Source organism: Poromitra crassiceps, assembly GCF_964638095.1.
Source record: "Poromitra crassiceps genome assembly, chromosome: 9".
NCBI lineage: Eukaryota > Metazoa > Chordata > Actinopteri > Beryciformes > Melamphaidae > Poromitra > Poromitra crassiceps.
Window position 1 is genome coordinate 54,931,115 of NC_139630.1, and position 21,407 is coordinate 54,952,521.

The window sequence follows — 21,407 nt, forward strand, 5'->3', positions numbered from 1 at the left end:
ACAAGTTGCTGCTGCAGCTCAGGACAAGTTGCTGCTGCAACTCAGGACAAGTTGCTGCTGCAGCTCAGGACAAGTTGCTGCTGCAGCTCAGGACAAGTTGCTGCTGCAACTCAGGACAAGTTGCTGCTGCAGCTCAGGACAAGTTGCTGCTGCAACTCAGGACAAGTTGTTGCTGCAGCTCAGGACAAGTTGCTGCTGCAGCTCAGGACAAGTTGCTGCTGCAACTCAGGACAAGTTGTTGCTGCAGCTCAGGGTAAGTTGCTGCTGCAGCTCAGGACAAGTTGCTGCTGCAACTCAGGACAAGTTGCTACTGCAGCTCAGGGTAAGTTGCTGCTGCAGCTCAGGACAAGTTGCTGCTGCAACTCAGGGCAAGTTGCTACTGCAGCTCAGGGTAAGTTGCGGCTGCAGCTCAGGACAAGTTGCTGCTGCAGCTCAGGACAAGTTGCTACTGCAGCTCAGGACAAGTTGCTGCTGCAGCTCAGGACAAGTTGCTACTGCAACTCAGGACAAGTTGCTACTGCAGCTCAGTGCAAGTTGTTGCTGCAGCTCAGGACAAGTTGCTACTGCAGCTCAGGACAAGTTGTTGCTGCGGCTCAGGACAAGTTGCTGCTGCAGCTCAGGACAAGTTGCTACTGCAGCTCAGGACAAGTTGCTACTGCGGCTCAGGACAAGTTGCTGCTGCAGCTCAGGACAAGTTGGTACTGCAGCTCAGGACAAGTTGCTGCTGCAGCTCAGGGCAAGTTGCTGCTGCAGCTCAGGACAAGTTGCTACTGCGGCTCAGGACATGTTGCTACTGCGGCTCAGGACAAGTTGCTGCTGCAGCTCAGGACAAGTTGCTACTGCGGCTCAGGACAAGTTGCTACTGCAGCTCAGGGCAAGTTGCTACTGCAGCTCAGGACAAGTTGCTGCTGCAGCTCAGGACAAGTTGCTACTGCGGCTCAGGACAAGTTGCTGCTGCAACTCAGGACAAGTTGTTGCTGCAGCTCAGGGTAAGTTGCTGCTGCAGCTCAGGACAAGTTGCTGCTGCAACTCAGGACAAGTTGCTACTGCAGCTCAGGGTAAGTTGCTGCTGCAGCTCAGGACAAGTTGCTGCTGCAACTCAGGGCAAGTTGCTACTGCAGCTCAGGGTAAGTTGCGGCTGCAGCTCAGGACAAGTTGCTGCTGCAGCTCAGGACAAGTTGCTACTGCAGCTCAGGACAAGTTGCTGCTGCAGCTCAGGACAAGTTGCTACTGCAACTCAGGACAAGTTGCTACTGCAGCTCAGTGCAAGTTGTTGCTGCAGCTCAGGACAAGTTGCTACTGCAGCTCAGGACAAGTTGTTGCTGCGGCTCAGGACAAGTTGCTGCTGCAGCTCAGGACAAGTTGCTACTGCAGCTCAGGACAAGTTGCTACTGCGGCTCAGGACAAGTTGCTGCTGCAGCTCAGGACAAGTTGGTACTGCAGCTCAGGACAAGTTGCTGCTGCAGCTCAGGGCAAGTTGCTGCTGCAGCTCAGGACAAGTTGCTACTGCGGCTCAGGACATGTTGCTACTGCGGCTCAGGACAAGTTGCTGCTGCAGCTCAGGACAAGTTGCTACTGCGGCTCAGGACAAGTTGCTACTGCAGCTCAGGGCAAGTTGCTACTGCAGCTCAGGACAAGTTGCTGCTGCAGCTCAGGACAAGTTGCTACTGCGGCTCAGGACAAGTTGCTGCTGCAGCTCAGGACAAGTTGCTGCTGCGGCTCAGGACAAGTTGCTACTGCGGCTCAGGACAAGTTGCTACTGCGGCTCAGGACAAGTTGCTGCTGCAGCTCAGGACAAGTTGCTGCTGCGGCTCAGGACAAGTTGCTACTGCGGCTCAGGACAAGTTGCTGCTGCAGCTCAGGACAAGTTGCTACTGTGGCTCAGGACAAGTTGCTACTGCGGCTCAGTGCAAGTTGCTACTGCAGCTCAGGGCAAGTTGCTACTGCAGCTCAGGACAAGTTGCTACTGCAGCTCAGGACAAGTTGCTGCTACAGCTCAGGACAAGTTGCTGCTGCAGCTCAGGACAAGTTGTTGCTGCAGCTCAGGACAAGTTGCTACTGCGGTTCAGTGCAAGTTGCTACTGCAGCTCAGGACAAGTTGCTACTGCAGCTCAGGACAAGTTGCTACTGCAGCTCAGGACAAGTTGCTGCTGCAGCTCAGGACAAGTTGCTACTGCGGCTCAGGACAAGTTGCTGCTGCAGCTCAGGACAAGTTGCTGCTGCGGCTCAGGACAAGTTGCTACTGCGGCTCAGGACAAGTTGCTACTGCGGCTCAGGACAAGTTGCTGCTGCAGCTCAGGACAAGTTGCTGCTGCGGCTCAGGACAAGTTGCTACTGCGGCTCAGGACAAGTTGCTGCTGCAGCTCAGGACAAGTTGCTACTGTGGCTCAGGACAAGTTGCTACTGCGGCTCAGTGCAAGTTGCTACTGCAGCTCAGGGCAAGTTGCTACTGCAGCTCAGGACAAGTTGCTACTGCAGCTCAGGACAAGTTGCTGCTACAGCTCAGGACAAGTTGCTGCTGCAGCTCAGGACAAGTTGTTGCTGCAGCTCAGGACAAGTTGCTACTGCGGTTCAGTGCAAGTTGCTACTGCAGCTCAGGACAAGTTGCTACTGCAGCTCAGGACAAGTTGCTACTGCAGCTCAGGACAAGTTGCTGCTGCAGCTCAGGACAAGTTGTTGCTGCAGCTCAGGGCAAGTTGCTGCTGCAGCTCAGGGCAAGTTGCTGCTGCAGCTCAGGGCAAGTTGCTGCTGCAGCTCAGGGCAAGTTGCTGCTGCAGCTCAGGACAAGTTGCTGCTGCAGCTCAGGACAAGTTGCTACTGCAGCTCAGGACAAGTTGCTACTGCAGCTCAGGACAAGTTGCTGCTGCAGCTCAGGATAAGTTGCTGCTGCAGCTCAGGACAAGTTGCTACTGCAGCTCAGCGCAAGTTGCTGCTGCAGCTCAGGACAAGTTGCTACTGCAGCTCAGGACAAGTTGCTACTGCAGCTCAGGATAAGTTGCTGCTGCAGCTCAGGACAAGTTGCTACTGCAGCTCAGGACAAGTTGCTGCTGCAGCTCAGGACAAGTTGTTGCTGCAGCTCAGGGCAAGTTGCTGCTGCAGCTCAGGGCAAGTTGCTGCTGCAGCTCAGGGCAAGTTGCTGCTGCAGCTCAGGGCAAGTTGCTGCTGCAGCTCAGGACAAGTTGCTGCTGCAGCTCAGGACAAGTTGCTACTGCAGCTCAGGACAAGTTGCTACTGCAGCTCAGGACAAGTTGCTGCTGCAGCTCAGGATAAGTTGCTGCTGCAGCTCAGGACAAGTTGCTACTGCAGCTCAGCGCAAGTTGCTGCTGCAGCTCAGGACAAGTTGCTACTGCAGCTCAGGACAAGTTGCTACTGCAGCTCAGGATAAGTTGCTGCTGCAGCTCAGGACAAGTTGCTACTGCAGCTCAGGACAAGTTGCTGCTGCAGCTCAGAGCAAGTTGCTGCTGCAGCTCAGGACAAGTTGCTGCTGCAGCTCAGGACAAGTTGCTGCTGCAGCTCAGAGCAAGTTGCTGCTGCAGCTCAGGGCAAGTTGCTGCTGCAGCTCAGGGCAAGTTGCTGTTTAAAAACGACACTTATTCCATTATTCCAAGGCTGTGCAGGTAAAGGCTCACATTGGGCTGACTCACTGCCTGCCTCATATATTTCTCATCTTTCATATCTCTTATGAGCTCAAGCTCAGCCTGCAGAACTTTCATATCTCTTATGAGCTCAAGCTCAGCCTGCAGAACTTTTATATCTCTTATGAGCTCAAGCTCAGCCTGCAGATCTTGTTGGTTGGTTGGTTCTTAATCTAGGATCAAAGCAAAAGGGGACAGAGCTCTTCCCATCAAGGCCCCTAGACTCTGGAATGACCTGTGTCTTCCTTTAAATCTTCATTTGTCATTAAATCCCTTTGTTCTTCAAATTGCTCCTCCTGGGGGAAGCAATTTGAATATGAATGCAACACAGACAGAAAAACATGATTATTTCTGGTTCCACAAAGAACCATTCAACAATCTTTCTTTATTCTAGCTGGATGGTTGATGATGTCATAATATGGAAAATAACCAATAGTATATATTGTGCAATTGCAAATGAGGCTATACAAGGGCACATAAACAAAACCACAATCCTGGGCCGGTTGCACAAAGCACCTTAAACTAAGATTTTCCATTTTCCTTAGAGTCCGAGTTAAGGTGTCCTTAAAATAAAATTGGTTGCCCAAAACACCCTTAAATCTTGTGCGTACGTTTTCCTTAAAATATTTAACCTTAAGGAGAAGATTTAAGGGTGTTTTATGCAACCGTTTTTATTTTATTTACACCTTAAATCGGACTCTAAGGACAATCTTAACTTAAAGGGATACGACAACTTTTCGGGAGTTTCGCTCATTTGCCATATCGTCCATACATAACCAAGATACACACTGCCTTTACCGTCACTGCCCACACAGTGAGCTACAACTAGGGGTGGGGGAAAAAATCGATACACCACAGTATCGCGATATTTTGCCTGACGATATTGTATCGATATTTGGACGCCAAGTATCGATATTGCAAAAAAAAAAAAAAAAAATTTTTTTTTTTTTTTTTTTGCAGGCCATGCCAGGCCACCGGGCTACTATAAACTTTAGTTCCAAGGCCAGCAGTAAACAAACGGTAGCATATTTTCATTTTGTTTTAACAGTAACAGTTTTGTCATAACAGTAATTTACAAATTCCCCAGTTACTGAATGGGCTGCACAAGATGTTTTGTGTAAGTGAAGTGAAGTTGCAAAAACTACATAAGTACAGTAGTCCACACACACATCCAGTTAAGGTGGACTGTAAGTAGACGTAACAAACAGTTCAGTTTGTCAGGTGCATGCAACTATGACATGACTTTATGAAAGTTGTTGGTATGTCTACTTGACAATGTTGCTGCAATAAAATGGTTGAAGTCAGATGTACAGACTGAAAAATTGTTCTTATATAAATCAGATGATGACAAAGTTTTCCTTTGGGGACATCATTTGCAGTTGAAAATGTAAGAAATCGCAATATATCGAAATATCGCAATATTCAATATATCGCAATATCGATATATCGCAATATCGAAAATATCGCAGTATCGCAATACTATCGTATCGTGACTCAAGTATCGTTTCAGTATCGTATCGTGGGCATCTGGTGATTCCCACCCCTAGCTACAACCACTGGTTATGAGGACTTTTCATTGAAATATCCACTTACTACCAAAAGCATCCAACCCCAAAAAACCCTGAATGCTGGAATGAAACATCACATCCAGCCAAACTCACATCTATTGGTTAGGACCATAGGGTTAGGACTGGCCTGTTAGTCAGTCAGTCTCTAACATCACAAACTCACATCTATTGGTTTAGGACCATAGGGTTAGGACTGGCCTGTTAGTCAGTCAGTCTCTAACATCACAAACTTACATCTATTGGTTAGGACTATAGGGTTAGGACTGGCCTGTTAGTCAGTCAGTCTCTAACATCACAAACTTACATCTATTGGTTAGGACCATAGGGTTAGGACCATAGACTGTATAATAAATAGGTTAGGACTGGCCTGTTAGTCAGTCAGTCTCTAACATCACAAACTCACATCTATTGGTTAGGACCATAGGGTTAGGACTGGCCTGTTAGTCAGTCAGTCTCTAACATCACAAACTCACATCTATTGGTTAGGACCATAGGGTTAGGACTGGCCTGTTAGTCAGTCAGTCTCTAACATCACAAACTCACATCTATTGGTTAGGACCATAGGGTTAGGACTGGCCTGTTAGTCAATCAGTCTCTAACATCACAAACTTACATCTATTGGTTAGGACTGGTCTGTTAGTCAGTCAGTCTCTAACATCACAAACTCGTCATATCTAACAGTGTATCTGAGGCTGGGTTTTTCGATTAACGATTATTCTGGATTTGCATGTGACGGAAACAACAAACATCCCCGAGCCAAAGAATAGCTAATAGCTATCATCTCTCTTGTGTCATGTCTTCTGTTTGATTTCACTGTGGTGGAAGGCAGAGAAGTGTTACAATTACACTAGAAACAGCTGGAATATATACAGGCCAGTTATCCCGGTAATTACAATATCCAACGAGTTGAATCAATGACAGAGCAAGTGGGTGGTGGGTGGGGGAGGCAGCTAGATGGTGATCAATTAAATAGGTGTTTCTTTCCCAGTTACCCAGCAACAGTTCACCAAGCCCAAAGGTGCTGTGAACTCCCTGCACCCTAACCCTAACCCTAACCCAAAGGTGCTGTGAACTCCCTGCACCCTAACCCAGAGGTGCTGTGAACTCCCTGCACTTCAATGGAAAACCGCTTAAGTGGTCTCACTGCAATCATAAAGCATGGAGATGATACCCTGGAATGGAAAGGAACATTTCTGAGGCAAGAGACCTCGCATAAGCCTATAATAAGGTTTCTTCTCTTCTTGTCTCTTACCTGCACTTGTATCTTTCGTTCTGTTCTTGATTTTTACTGTGTGTGTGTGTGTGAGGGAAGGGGGGGGGGGGTCTAATTTCTAGCCCTAAAAATTGTATGTCCAAATGTGACTTTTTTTTTTGACATGGCAATACAACACTGGATGCAGGTCATAAACAGACTGTGTTTTACGATAATGTGGCCAATGCCACTTATTTAGTAAGAGGCTTAAATTAACTTAATTGAAAGTGATGTAAAATTGTTAATCAGACAGGCAAGTCCTTCAATGTCCACTATCCAAAAAAAGAGTAAGATCTCCTAAAAGAAGATTGTAAAACTGATAAAGAAGTCAATTTCTAGGTTGAATTATCTTTTTTCTTATGCAACACTAGGATATAATTATTCTCAAGGGAAATAACTGCATTTGCACGGTGTATTTAATTAGACTGGTTATATGGATTATTCAATACAATGACCATCTAATGCAGTGTGAGGCTCTCTGTGATGTGAAAATGAGGAGGTGAGATCTATAGAGAGGCAAAGTGAACGTCACTTCCTGCTTCAGCACTGTACCAAAGATTTTCATCCGCCATTTATTTTCCCATCGACATTTCGTGAAATGCTCATAAAAAGAGTTTTACTGGTTCAAACCAAACGGTTCAGCTAACGCTATAATCGGGACAGACCATAGAACATTTCACTCGGGCCAAAGCGTAAAAAAAATGCGGGTTTGAAGAAGATATTTTTTCGATGTTGTTTTTTTTAACTTTCGGTGCGAGTGAAATGTTCTATAGTCTGTCCCGATTATAGTGTTAGCTGAACGTTTGGTTTGAACCAGTAAAACTCTTTTTATGAGCATTTCACGAAATGTCGATGGGAAAATAAATGGCGGATGAAAATCTCTGGTACAGTGCTGAAGCAGGAATTAGGCAGTCACTTTGCCTCTCTATCAGGGGCGTTTCTACGGGTGGGCCTGGGTAGGCACAGGCCCACCCACTTCTTGCCCTGGCTTCTGCCGGTGTTTCAAAGTGTGTTGCACGCATAATCTATTATGCAAATTTGCAATCCCCCACCGCCAGCTCCCAGCGCGATAATGCGCGAAAGCGAAAGCGTTTTCGCCAATCCATTTTACAGTATGAGAGAATGGTTTCCTCGCGCGTTCCCCTGCAGTTTTGGCTCGGCTTTTTCTAGTCTGGAGAGCACTGTCACCACTTAGTGGGTCGGTGGAATGGGTTGTACACGTTCGGTGGCTCCCATATTTTTATAGGAGACGTGGGGGGCGTTGATCCACGTCCCACCGCCAATTTTTTTTTTTTTTTTTTTTTTGACGACTTGACTCGTCAATGGCAGTCAACCGTTGGATTTTTTTTGACGAGTCAACTCGCCAATGGCAGTGAATGTGTTAAAAGCATAGAGGCAAACTTGCGGCTGCCTTGCTAGCTAATGGTTTTGTAGCTTAAAAACGCAGGGCACATCATCTCCAGAGTCTAATGCATGACGACTTCATGACATCTAGGAATTTTGCACGCTTCGCGTGCAAAATTTCGTCATGCAATTGCCCCACCAATTTTATCCAGGCCGACCCATAATTGAATTTCTGCCTACGCCCCTGCTCTCTATAGGCCTATATTGGACCTATAGATAATTGTTTAGACAGCATTGTGGCTGTGCTCGGTACAGACTGCTGGTTCTCTCCAAGCCTGAGCTGTGTGAGGACTGGAGAGCTTCATGATCATAACAGTTTCGAAACAAATATTGCAACAATGTGCAGGTTTGACAGTTTTCCACATATTTACTGGAGAAAACCCTTTAAAAGGCACATGGGATGAAATTGCCATCCATTGAACTGTAGTAAATAAATAAATTACTTGTCACCAAGTAAATCATTGTAACTTCATCCTTTAACTTAGACTGACGCATTCGTGCCAGAACGCGCTCACCACACATCAGCTACCACGGGAAGGTCAAGGAGAGGGAAATCAGGGGGGGATTCACGAGAATGCATTATAAAAGTCAAGGCCACAGTGTCTTTTTTTAGTCAAACATAAAGGTAAAGGTAAAGTCCCACTGATTGTCACACAATGTGTGAAATTTGTTCTCCGCATTTGACCCATCCCCTGGGGGAGCGGTGAGCGGCAGCGTGCGCCGCGCTCGGGAATCACATGGTGATTTAACCCCCCAATTCCAACCCTTTGATGCTGAATGTCAAGCAGGGAGGCAATGGGTCCCATTTTTATAGTCTTTGGTATGACTCGGCCGGGGATCGAACTCACGACCTCCCAGTCTCAGGGCGGACACTCAGACCACAAGGCCACTGAGCTGGTAATGATGCTGGTACATGATTACATAGCTTTGTTGAAATAAGCTGTTACCCGACATTATGTTGCTGCCAGTGGGCAATAAGCTCTGGGCTTTTCCCATGAAGCAATCCTGAAAGCTGTAGTTCCTCGAATGGCCACTTGGGGCTGGGTACATTCACCCCATGTTAAAATGCCCAACTTTGTAACAGGATTAAACATGTTTCCAGTATGGGGCAAAACACGATTTCGGTCTATATAGCTAATTTCACCTTTTCATAACAACTGTAGGGGGTAATTTTTTATAATAATTCGCCCGTACTGTATGTAAACAGAGGGCTGAGATGATGTGGGTGGGAAAGGTGAAAAAGGAACATGCTCCCCTCCATCAACAGCTACAACGAGCCCTTCCAGTGGAGCTGCTCAGTTCCAACAGTAAAGGAACACGCTCCCCTCCATCAACAGTATTTTATTTATTTATTTATTTATTTGGATCCCCATTAGTTGTTAGCGAGGTAACATCTACTCTTCCTGGGGTTCCACCTTAACAGTAAGACTGAGTTTGGCTACTGGGCAGCTGCCATGTGTCTGAATGGGTGTGTAACATATGGAGGTGAAGGAGGGCATTACTGAAAAAAGCGTGCACTGCATGCCCAACATAATTTCCCTGGATAATTCATGTTTCAAAAAAATCTCAAGTGCGTCCTGGAGGCTCAGTTGGTAAAAGTGGTTCAAGTCCAACCTCATCTTTGTCTTGGGTCCCCCTCTGTCTTTCCTGTATCTCTCTCTACTTAGTATTATTACAGTTATACAATGTGTAATAGTGTAATAGTATGCACTATCAAATAAACACGAAGACACCACATCAAAACCCACGGATTATAATCAGGGTTTTGTGCTTAATGAGCATTAAGTGATATATTATGATGTTTCTTGACCTACGGTATATCAGTGGATCAGTAGGAATTGTAACAAATGACTGAACTCATCTCCTACACAAGACAAGTCCCTGAGGGAAGTCACATCTAACCATAACAGATTTCATTGGGGACGGAAGCTGGTGTGGTGCCTTTTATGAGCCTCTGGGTGATCATGAAGTTGATATCTATGGAAAGAACGCTGGAAGCATGCTATTAAAAGCAGAGCACATCTATGCATGCTCATGCAGACACACATACATGATGTACATCTCCTTACTGTCCTCAACTCCAGCCTGTTCACATAGTCGTGTTCTCAGTCTACTCTCAGTCTTAACCACCAATATTTGATCCTTTTCTCACTCGCTCCTATGTCACCACCTGCTCTCCCTGCTGCAGGGCTTGAAATTAACTTCTTTGACCACCTGCCAATATGGCTGCTAGATTTTAAAGTTACCAGCCAATTAGAATTTCCACTAGCCAAAATGTTTTTCTTGAAATAAACCAGAATATGAGTGGGTTAATTTAAGCATAAGTATCAGTAAGTGGCCCAGGATTCTCAAAGCCTGTGTTGAGGGTCACACAAGAACAAAAATGCACTCTTGAAGCTAAATAAATCCAAAACCAACGAGTTAATTAGAAAGAAAAAAAATACTTCAAACTTCCTCAATGAACAGTTAGCCTATTTCTTACACATGAGATTACTTTTAGTCATAAAGATTATTTAAAGATATTCCATATTCCAGACTGAAATGTTATAACAGAAGTGGAGTATTATTGGCCAGAATGACATGACCATTTGGACACTTATTCAGCCGCGGGTATCTTGCATGGTGCGTTCAGGTGCACTATTATAGGCTATTATTTTATTTTTTATTTTTTTGCAATTCCAGCGCGATGCGGCCAGCTATTTGGGGAACCCTGTGGCAATGTATACTCTCCTATAATAATCGTAGGCTATATAATATTCCTATGGACTTGTAATGATATTTGCATAATCTTGCAGAATTCGTTATAGGACTTTACATCTTTTTCTTCAGAAAATAAAGAGAAAGTGAAGGTTTAGTTGTGACTTGCCTTTTTATCATCGGTCAGCAGTCATTCCGGAGTGAAGTTAAATTCCCACAGGTTAGTCAAACTGTCCAGCTGCTGAAAGCTGATAGACACTTGATGATTGTCCGGTAGATAGTTTGTTAGCTAAACTCTGCGGGGAAAGCTGGTTAAAGTTACAGCCGCTGCCTCCGTTCTCCAGGCTCACTCCGTCCAGAGTGAATTAAGCGCACAAACACTGCTCCTCCACTGCTGTGCTGCATGTAGCCTCAACGCGACCACAGCTGGGGAAACAGTGTTGTTAAGCCGGCCACAGCGGGGGGAAATTATATAAACACTTCCTGTCTGTCTCACCTTTCAAAATAAAAGGAGCAGGGATGACCTTTTCTCAGTTGTCGGGATGACCTTTTCTCAGTTGTCATGTGAAAGCCTTCTAACTCCAACTTCGATTGTTTCCATGTTCAGTTGAGCGATGCTCGGGTTCAGCTACTGTATTTCTGCCACCTTTGGTCATATGAAAGCTTTTTAAACCCCACTGGAAAAACTCAATGCATGCTAGTGGTCAAGTTTTCACAGGAGTAGCCTAGCCAGGAGACCGGTTACAAAGTATGCTACAAAGTGAAAATAATAGCCTAATAAAAGCTAGTTTTTTTTAGGGCGATTTTCTTTTATATTTTTTTTACTTAAACCACATGACCAACTCTGTCTGGAGGGGATTGATATGGTGATCAGTAGCTTATCTCAACATTTACTTCTCCAGGGGTTGAGATTTCCAGCCTTCAGAACTCGCTTTCTGGTAGACTCTGTTGGAACAATAGGCTACATTGTAATTTTTAAAACATTCCCAATCCCAATGTCTTTCAAGTCATATTTGCACTGCTCGGTGAAGGGCAGTGGTGGCCCAACGGTTAGAGAAGCGAGCTTATGTGACCGGAAGGTCGTCAGTTCAATCCCCGGGACCGGCAGGATAAATCTAGATGGGGAAAGTGAAAAGGCAGCGCTTGATACTCCCTCATTACCACCACTGAGGTGCCCTTGAGCAAGGCCCTTAACCCCCAACCGCTCCAGTGGAGCTGCTCAGTGGCCAGCAGATCAGACTGTGGTTGTAGTGGGAAGCTTCGAGGTGTGAATCTGTGTCTGAATGTGAACAGGGCACTCCTGAAAAAGAGAGCATCGCTCTCAGTGAGACTAAATAATAAATAAAGGGGGAAAAGTTATGGTGTAGGCCTACATACGCGATTATACATTGGTGCACTGGCTGCACGTGCAACCCCTAGTGGCCAGATTATTATTATTATTATTTTTTTACCTTTTATTTATACAGGGGGAGTCTCACTGAGAGCAATGCTCTCTTTTTCAGGAGTGCCCTGTTCAGAATGTGTTGTCATATCCTACTATAGCATTCAGTGTCTCCTATACAGTTATCTATTTGTGGAGGTACACCACAATAGATTTTGAGCACCACAAATAGATTTTGACTGCCACATGGTGTAGTTGACAAACACCTGCTTTAGGCAGTGGCGCTGGAAGTACTTTTAGGTAGGGGGTGCTGCAAGGCCGTAGCCACCGATTCAACATTGGGGGGGACGGCTGCCGGCGCCCGCAAATTTGGCCACTTTGTCGCCAGATTAGAGGAATATTAACATTGAGATTAGACTGTTGTGTCATTATTCAGTCACCTTTTCTCACTCACCTCCATGTCACCACTTGCTCCCACTGCTGTGTTGGAATCCTCATTCTCTCTCCCACCCTTTTTGGACTTTTAGCCATATTTAGAGGAATATTAAATTTTAAATTAACATTAGGATTATACTGTTGTGATGTCATTATTCAGTGTCTTCTCCTCTTCTCTGCAGCATTACTCAATTTACCCTCAGGACTCAGGGACAGTGATAGCCTACCTGCTATTCCTCCCATATATCCAGGGCCGGATTAATAGTACCATGGGCCCCCGGGGCTATTCATTTTCTAAGATATTCATTTAGCCTTTTAGTCATGAAGATTATATCTTCCAGACTGAAATGTTATAACAGAAGTGGAGTATTGGCCAGAATTACATGAACATTTGGACACTTATTCAGTGGGTATTTTGCATGTTGCGTTCAGGTGCACTGTAAAAAAAAAATACATTACATCTCTTGCCACCAGGGGGTGCTGCAGCGCCCACCGCACCGTGCTTCCAGCGCCGTAGGAGCCCACTAGATGGTGCTCTGAGGCCCACCAGCGGGCCACGGTTCAGTGGTTGGGAAACACTATCATGCAGATAGAATAGGCTATATAAGGAGACAATTATTTTTTCATCACTGTAAAGCCACAGCATAGTGAAGAGGATATTAATGTGATGTGTGTAGTTCTTCATATCTACTAGCCTCTTCATTTTGCTCTCAGAGTGCCCCAGATTAATGCATTTTATTTTTAAATTTACAAAATTTATTTTTCTTTAGACCCCCTCTACCGGAGTAATATTGACTTCTGGGTGGTGCAACCCCTGTTTGGAAGGTCTAGAATCGCCTATGTAGGCCTATACGACCGATCACAGGACAGGACGCTACAAAAGCTTCGTTCGAATCTCCTCCCAATATCAGACTAGAGTAGACCAGCTATAGACAAACATTTTGCACAGTGATATTACCTCTCTCACTAGCCTAGAGAGCTTTCTGGATCACTCAAGGATTAGCATTCAATCACAGGCCAGTGTGTGTGGGTGTGGGGGTGGGGGCGTACTATCAATGTTGCTGCAATCACTACTGGTCACCAGTACAGTTAGATAAAGGTCAGAGATCATGTCTTAATAGGGAAATTAGCCTAATGTAGCCTACAAATCACCATACATAAAAAGACTCAAACTGGCTGTAAGCCAGACCAGATAAATTGGGGTTCGACCAGATAAATTGGAGTTAAGGCCACTATTTTGCAATGTTTGTTTTCACCCATCACATCTCTACGTGGCACAATTATTGCGAAGAGATCGAAGAGATAGACAGTAGAGTGCATTTTATTTTGAAGGCAAATTGTACTATCTCCGGTCTCGTTTGGACATCTCTTGTTTGACTTGACGCAGTTGTGTTTGAGATTGTCAGGGGTGTCTGTGCAGAGAAGCGGACTCCCCTCTCTCTCAAATAGCATAATAAACCCAACATCAGTCAAATATAAAAGGTGGGTGAACTGTGATCTCCAACTGGTGACCAAAGGCAGACAACCACAAGAATCAATGATCTAAAGGGCAAACCTAAATCAATGATCTAAAGGGCAAACCTATGTATACTACAGTATGTATCGATAGGCTAAGGCTATGTATGTACCCTATGTATCCGTAAACTTTCCTTGAACACGGATGGATGATAAAATGACCAAAAACAGCAAATCAGTCATAGCACTACCCACAGCAGCCAACAGGTGACACACACATACACACACATACACACCAGGCACGGTCACACACACACACACACACACACACACACACACACACCAATTAGTGATAGCACTACCCACACCAGGTCACAGGCATAGCACTACCGACAGCAGCCAGCAGGTGACACCCCCAACACACACAGACAGTGATTGCATGTCCAATGGGCACCACTACCCCCACCAGCCAGCGGGTGACACCCACACAGAGACATAGCACTACCCACAGCAGCCAGTATGTCTCACACACACACACACACACACACACACACACAGTAATTGCATGCTCCAACAGGTATTAGCAATTGGTGATAGCACTACCCTCAGCATCCAGCAGGTGGCACGCACACACACACACACACACACACACACAGTACTTGCATGCGCCAACAGGTATAAGCAATTAGTGATAGCACTACCCTCAGCATCCAGCAGGTGGCACGCACACAAACACACACACACACACACACACACACACACACACACACACACACACACACACATTGCTCTAACAGGTATCAGAACTAGTAGTTTGAGGAAAGCAGTAGTTTATAGACTCTTTTCCTTAAAATACTCAATTCTCCTACAGTATATCACCCTTTATAGCATTAGTTGCATTAAGGGTGATATACGAGAGTCTTTTAATTTCCTACATCATAAAGATTTATAATGTCAGCCTTAAAAAGCTGGTTTTACCCTCTATTCTCTACATCTGGTGGATGGATGTCCATTTCTTTTCATGAGAGGTGGGTGAAATAAATCATATAAGTTATATAATGTTAGTCTCATGAACCCTAACACCCAAGCTGCCTACAGTATAAACTCTTTTTATATGCCTTACAGGTATAAGGTAGTAAGTAAATATCCTAGAAGCCAATAGTTTAATTTCATTAACATAAATCAAATGTCAAATATGTGTATATCATCCCATAGCAGCAAGACCAAACATATTTTGTGGACATAGACACTGATAGGTTAGGCTATATGTGGATTTAGTAAACACAGTAACACTTTGTATACAAGGAAGTTTGAGTTGGAGCTGTCATACTGTCCTGTCAGCTCTCCTGTCAAGAGATTAGTCCACTAATTGAAGTGTGATCACACCTTTTGAACCAGAATGGAAAAATATTGACGCACTTTCACACTTTTTCATTGACAAAATGAAATATTTCCTTTAGTCAATGAAAAAAGTGTGAAAATGCTTTATTAATAAAGCAGTAAACGCTTCAGTTTAGACAAACCGTTCTAAAAGGAAATTATACATCTCATTATTATGCCATATGTTATATTATGCTGTGTGTGTGTGTGTGTGTGTGTGTGTGTGTGTGTGTGTGTTTGTGTGTGTGTGTGTGTGTGTGTGTGTGTGTGTGTGTGTTGTGTGTGTGTGTGTGTGTGTGTGTGTGTGTGTGTGTGTGTGTGTGTGTGTGTGTGTGTGTGTGTGTGTGTGTGTGTGTGTGTGTGTGTGTGCGTGCGTGCGTGCGTGCCTGTAAATTAAGTATGAATTTACAGTCAAAGCGGTGCAGGATGTAGTTAACAAGAGTAATATAATAGAGGAAAGGTTATGGTATGATGGGGGTGGGCTCATGCAGTGGGGGGGGGGGTCGGCTATGCTCGGGGGGCGTAGAGTCATAGAGTCCTTAGTAGATGTTGATGAAGCCGATGGCAGTTGGGAAGAAGCTGTTCTTGTGGTGAGAAGTTCTGGTCTTGACAAGCCTCAGTCTAGCAGAGGGGGAGCTTTTCAAAGAGTTCGTGTCAGCGGTGGGTGGGAGGGGTCGGCCATGACTTTACGAGACCGCTTCAGCGTCCTGGTGGTGTGCAGATCCTGGAGGGATGTCAGGTTGCACCCGATCATCTTCTCAGCACAGCGGATGATGCGCTGCCTGCAGGTCTGTTAATCTCCTTGAGAATGGCAGCAGCATAGCAGACGGTGATGGAAGAGCTAAGGATGGACTCAACGATGGAGGTGTTAGAAGTGCACCATTGTGGCTTGTGCAGAGATGGGAAATGTACACTGATTCTGTACTTAAGCAGAAGTACAGTTACTTGTGTAAAGAAAATACTCTGGTGATAGTAGAAGTACTGATTCAACGTGTTCACTCAAGTAAAAGTAAAAAAAAAAATGACATGGCTCTGAAATGTAATCAAGTATGAAAGTAAAAAGTATTTCTACCGGCTGTGTCTGTGCAAAGCCAGCAGGCCCCACCGGGGTCAGAAGATGGGAAAGTCAGGAGACTCAGTCAGTCACTCATGGAGGTTTAGTGAGGCTAGGGAAGAGGGGCTGTAGCTAGGGAAGAGGGGCTGTAGCTAGGGAAGAGGTGTAGCTAGGGAAGAGGGGCTGTAGCTAGGGATAGGAAGGTGGTAGAGAGTCAGGATTAGAGGGGTGGGGGGGGGGGGAGTGGGAGATGTGGGTGGTGTGTGCTGCCAAGCTGAAGGGCCACACCACCACTACACTAAAGGTTTGTGCTCGTTTACTTGAAGGCACTTTGTGACTAACAGGTTTGGTAGAAGCTCTAAAAAAAAATCTCTAAATAAACTTGAAACTTGGCTGACTAGTCATTATGCAAAAATGATCTAATATTCAATTAATATATAGCCTACCTACTGCATATAGCATGTATATACTATATACTATATACTAGTATGCATATAGTGTAGTATGAATCTCCAGTTCCTCTCTCTCTCTCTGCAGCATCTCAGGGCCCACAGAAGTGGACTTCCAGGGTGGAAAAAAAAATCGGCACCGCAGCAGCGCCGCGCTTTGCACGCAGGACCGTCACGGTGAATTGGTCCCATTTTGGATGGCTGCATCTGTAGATGCAGCAGTTTCCTCAACATGCATGTTACCAGAAGGGGGTTTTCTAGCTCCAGGATACAGTGGCTACAATCCTTGTTTGAATGCATGGGCATATTGTGCAGACCTGCCATTATAATTATGATGAAAGTAATTGATTTTTCAAGGACACCTGGCTGTTGTGACATGAGGTTAATCACACAGACCAAGGTGACTGACATCTCCATTAGAGCGAGTGTGTGCTGATACGTGGTCCTGGTGCGATGACGCTCTTGTGGGGAAATCTATAAACAAGGTGAAGGGGGATGCGTGGCGTTATTATTGTGAAGAGGCAACATCACTCTGAAAAAGTCAATGGCAACAAAGACGGAGGAGGCCACACACACTCAACCTGACAAACACAGCTTGCCGGCCAAGACGCACGGCTCTTCTTCTGTCTGTTTGTATCAGCGCTGATGATCGTGACACACGGCTCTTCTTCTTCTGTCTGTTTGTATCAGCGCTGATGATCGTGACACACGGCTCTTCTTCTGTCTGTTTGTATCAGCGCTGATGATCGTGACACACGGCTCTTCTTCTGTCTGTTTGTATCAGCGCTGATGATCGTGACACATGGCTCTTCTTCTGTCTGTATCAGCGCTGATGATCGTGACACATGGCTCTTCTTCTGTCTGTTTGTATCAGCGCTGATGATCGTGACACACGGCTCTTCTTCTGTCTGTATCAGCGCTGATGATCGTGACACACGGCTCTTCTTCTGTCTGTTTGTATCAGCGCTGATGATCGTGACACACGGCTCTTCTTCTGTCTGTATCAGCGCTGATGATCGTGACACACGGCTCTTCTTCTGTCTGTTTGTATCAGCGCTGGTGATCGTGACACACGGCTCTTCTTCTGTCTGTTTGTATCAGCGCTGATGATCGTGACACACGGCTCTTCTTCTGTCTGTTTGTATCAGCGCTGATGATCGTGACACACGGCTCTTCTTCTGTCTGTTTGTATCAGTGCTGATGATCGTGACACACGGCTCTTCTTCTGTCTGTTTGTATCAGCGCTGATGATCGTGACACACGGCTCTTCTTCTGTCTGTTTGTATCAGTGCTGATGATCGTGACACACGGCTCTTCTTCTGTCTGTTTGTATCAGCGCTGATGATCGTGACACACGGCTCTTCTTCTGTCTGTTTGTATCAGCACTGATGATCGTGACACACGGCTCTTCTTCTGTCTGTTTGTATCAGCGCTGATGATCGTGACACACGGCTCTTCTTCTTCTGTCTGTTTGTATCAGCGCTGATGATCGTAAAGCCGCGTCTTCCTTTTGTCTCTATTTTTATTGCATCAGACGGGGGGAAATGAGAGGATCGTTATGCTTTAGAAAGACAGTAAAGACGTTCCAAGAAGCCTTGCATTAGAAAAGAACTTAAAACGACACTAAAATGGCTTTTTCACTTGGGGAAACAAAACAGAATCCAAACTGATGGAGGGAAAAGTCAATGAACAAATGAAGGCATGCCAAATGAGTGCATAAGAAAAAGGTGGAGATCGAAGCTCTTCCGGAAAGGTAATACCAAGAAAGCATGGAAGGGTGTCAATACACTAATTAGCACCACCCACCAGCAAAGTGACTGGTAGATTTGCTTCACTCACCACAAAGACCAACTGACTGCTGAACATTTCAACCAGTTCTACTGCAAATGTTCAGCAGAGGGACTTTAGAGGAATGCACTGAAAACAAACCCTCAGAATGGTGTCAGCAACAGCAGTTGTAATACAGACTGATGATTGATTGATTGATTGGTTGGTTGATTGATTGATTGATTGATTGATTGATTGATTGATTTGATGTTTGATAGTAAAGAGCATCTCAGACAACAACATCAAGGATACAAAAAACACAATAAAGTCCGGGGACTTGTTTCCTTTGTGGTCCTTGGTCTCAGACAAACAAGTCAAAACAACAAAGAACAGGCATTGATACATAAAAATACAAACCTATAGGAACTACAAACTGTTTAAAATACAAAAAAAAAACATAAAAACTATATAATATTAGATAAAAGAACCAAACCTAAAAGAACTATAACGCATTTTAAAATACTTAAAAACCGCAAGAGCTGTGTACAATTAAATAAATAAAAAACATGAATATTACTATGCAGTACCGTTTTCCATAAGCCAGTTGTTGTTGAGAAAGTCTTCAAAGGGGTCAACCCTGGCAAAAATCTGGACCTGACAGCACACCAGGCTGCCCCTGAAGACCTGCTCCAAGCACCTGTTATGAGCTCTTCAACCACTCACTAGCACAACACTCCATCCCTGGCATCTGAGGTCTTCTATCATCTGCTCTGTACCCAAGAACAGCAACCCCCACCTGCAACAATGACTTTTGACATCAGTGGTGAAGAGCTTTGAAAGGCAGATGGTGGCGAGTGGCTCCACTGGCCCACTTCAATTTGCTTATATGAAGGACAGAAGGGTTGAGCATGCACTACTGACTCTGCTGCACTATGTCCACATTCACCTGGAGAAACCAAGGAACTTGGCCAAGCTGGTGTTCATTGACTTCTCCGGTGCATTCAGCCTCACCTCATGGGCCTCAAGCTCCAGCAATGGGCCTTTTTCACAGCCAGGGCTGGACTGGCCATCTGGCATACAGGGCATTTGCCCGGTTGGCCGACATGCCCTGTGGGCCGGTCAGGCAAAAAAAGGCCCATAAAATAGGTACCGGTAGATTTAATGTTTTTAGGTAGTGGCACGGTTGGTTGGAACGCGAAGAATGCAGCCATTTTGTGTCTAAAAGGCAGGGTAAACACAGGTGCAACCAAAACAATAACGAGGGTCCCAGCACTGGAACGCCTAAACGGATTGGAAGTTGGAAACCCTCTGACTGCTGCCAAAAAGGGACAGTGCTTCTGACTGCTTCTGACCTGGTGCGGTGGGACTCCTCGTGGGGCTGATTCTGGGGAATCCATCAGAAAGCCCAGTATTCCCCTGTCAAATCCCAGGACATTTGGATGCAGGACATTTAGATGCAGCATGCACGGGGGCATTTGGGTCCATTTGCCTCCTCCGGGTCCTTCACACACTTTAGTCGCTCTAACACCTTTAATGGAGGCTCTCTCGCTTCAGATTCGGGTCAGTTGAGACTGAGAGTCTTTGCCTGTTGTCTTCTAACAGCTCTCTGGACTGTGAAAGTGTTTTCCAACTTCACAGCAGAACCCACACAAAAAAACAACAGATCAAGTGGTTCCCTATTCAAACTCATGTGCTAGTCGGTAGATTCCCTGCCTACGAACACGAGGGTCGTAGGTTCGCGCCCGTGTGCGGTCGGGCGTCCATATAGGCACGATTGGCTGTGTCTGCGGGGTGGGAAGCCGTATTGAAGGCATGTGTCCTTGTCGCTGCACTAGCGCCTCCTCTGGTCGGTCGAGGCGCCTGTTCGGGGTGGAAGGGAACTGGCAGGAAGAGCGTGATCCTCCCACGTGCTACGTCCTGCCGGTGAAGCTCCCCCCGCTGTCAGGTGAAAAGAAGCGGCTGGCAACTGCGCATGTGTCGGAGGAAGCATGGTGCTAGTCTACGGCTCTCCCCAGATCGGCAGAGGGGTGGAGCAGCGAGCGGGGCTGCAGGGGGAAGTTGACCAAGTACAACTGAGTTTTTCACTAGGCTGGACATGAGTCACATGACACGTCTGCCAAAAGGGTTTTTCACTAGGTTGGACATGAGTCACATGACACCTCTGCCAAAAGGTCTTCAATGTTCACATTTAGAAGAAAATTCACCTGCTGCATTGAACTGAGACCAGCCTCATTTAATATAATTGCTTTAATATAATTGCTTTAGCATTGTCAAATTAATTCTAATCCTGACTAAGATAAAAGGGCCAAACACATTAGCATATCAAACACGCACACACTCTCATGTATAATCATTCTCCCCTCCATTATCCCCCCCCCCCCCTCTCTCTCTCTCTCTCTCTCTCTCTCTTTCTGTCTGTGTGTCTTTCTATTAGTACTGTAGCTTTCCCTCCACTGGAGCAATCATCTTTCACATCTAACATCTTTCACATCTTTCATTCATCTAACACATCTAATCCATCTTTCATAACCAACAAGACCACCTGTTCATCTAACACATCTAATCCATCTTTCAAAGCACAGGTGGAGGCTACATTGCAGTGATTTAGATTTAATTTATATATATATATTTTGAACACGGCTCTCTTGAATACTCGATTCTGATTGGTCAATCGACAATATTCACCGGTCATTATTTCTCGACAACCGACCGCTGCTCTGCCACACCTGGATTAATCAGTTGATAAGAGCTTTTGTCAGCAAACACTACTAATTAGGCCAACCAGTTGCAGCTGTGGTGTCTTGTGTGCCAATTACGAATGAAACCGCTTTGTCGTTGAAAACGCTATTAAAAAATCTATTTGAATAATTATTTTTGTCAGATTATTGAATGATTTAGTTGTAGGCCGTGTTCTAAGCGGGATAATGTAT

At 45.4% G+C, this 21,407-nt stretch overlaps 1 protein-coding gene across 1 annotated transcript in view; it reads left to right on the top strand.

Annotated features, from left to right (window-relative positions):
* Positions 1-21,407, top strand: part of ptchd4 (patched domain containing 4) — a gene marked incomplete at both ends in the record, with an annotated part of 196,465 nt that overhangs the window by 125,725 nt on the left and 49,333 nt on the right. The gene's annotated exons all lie outside the window — the stretch shown is intronic.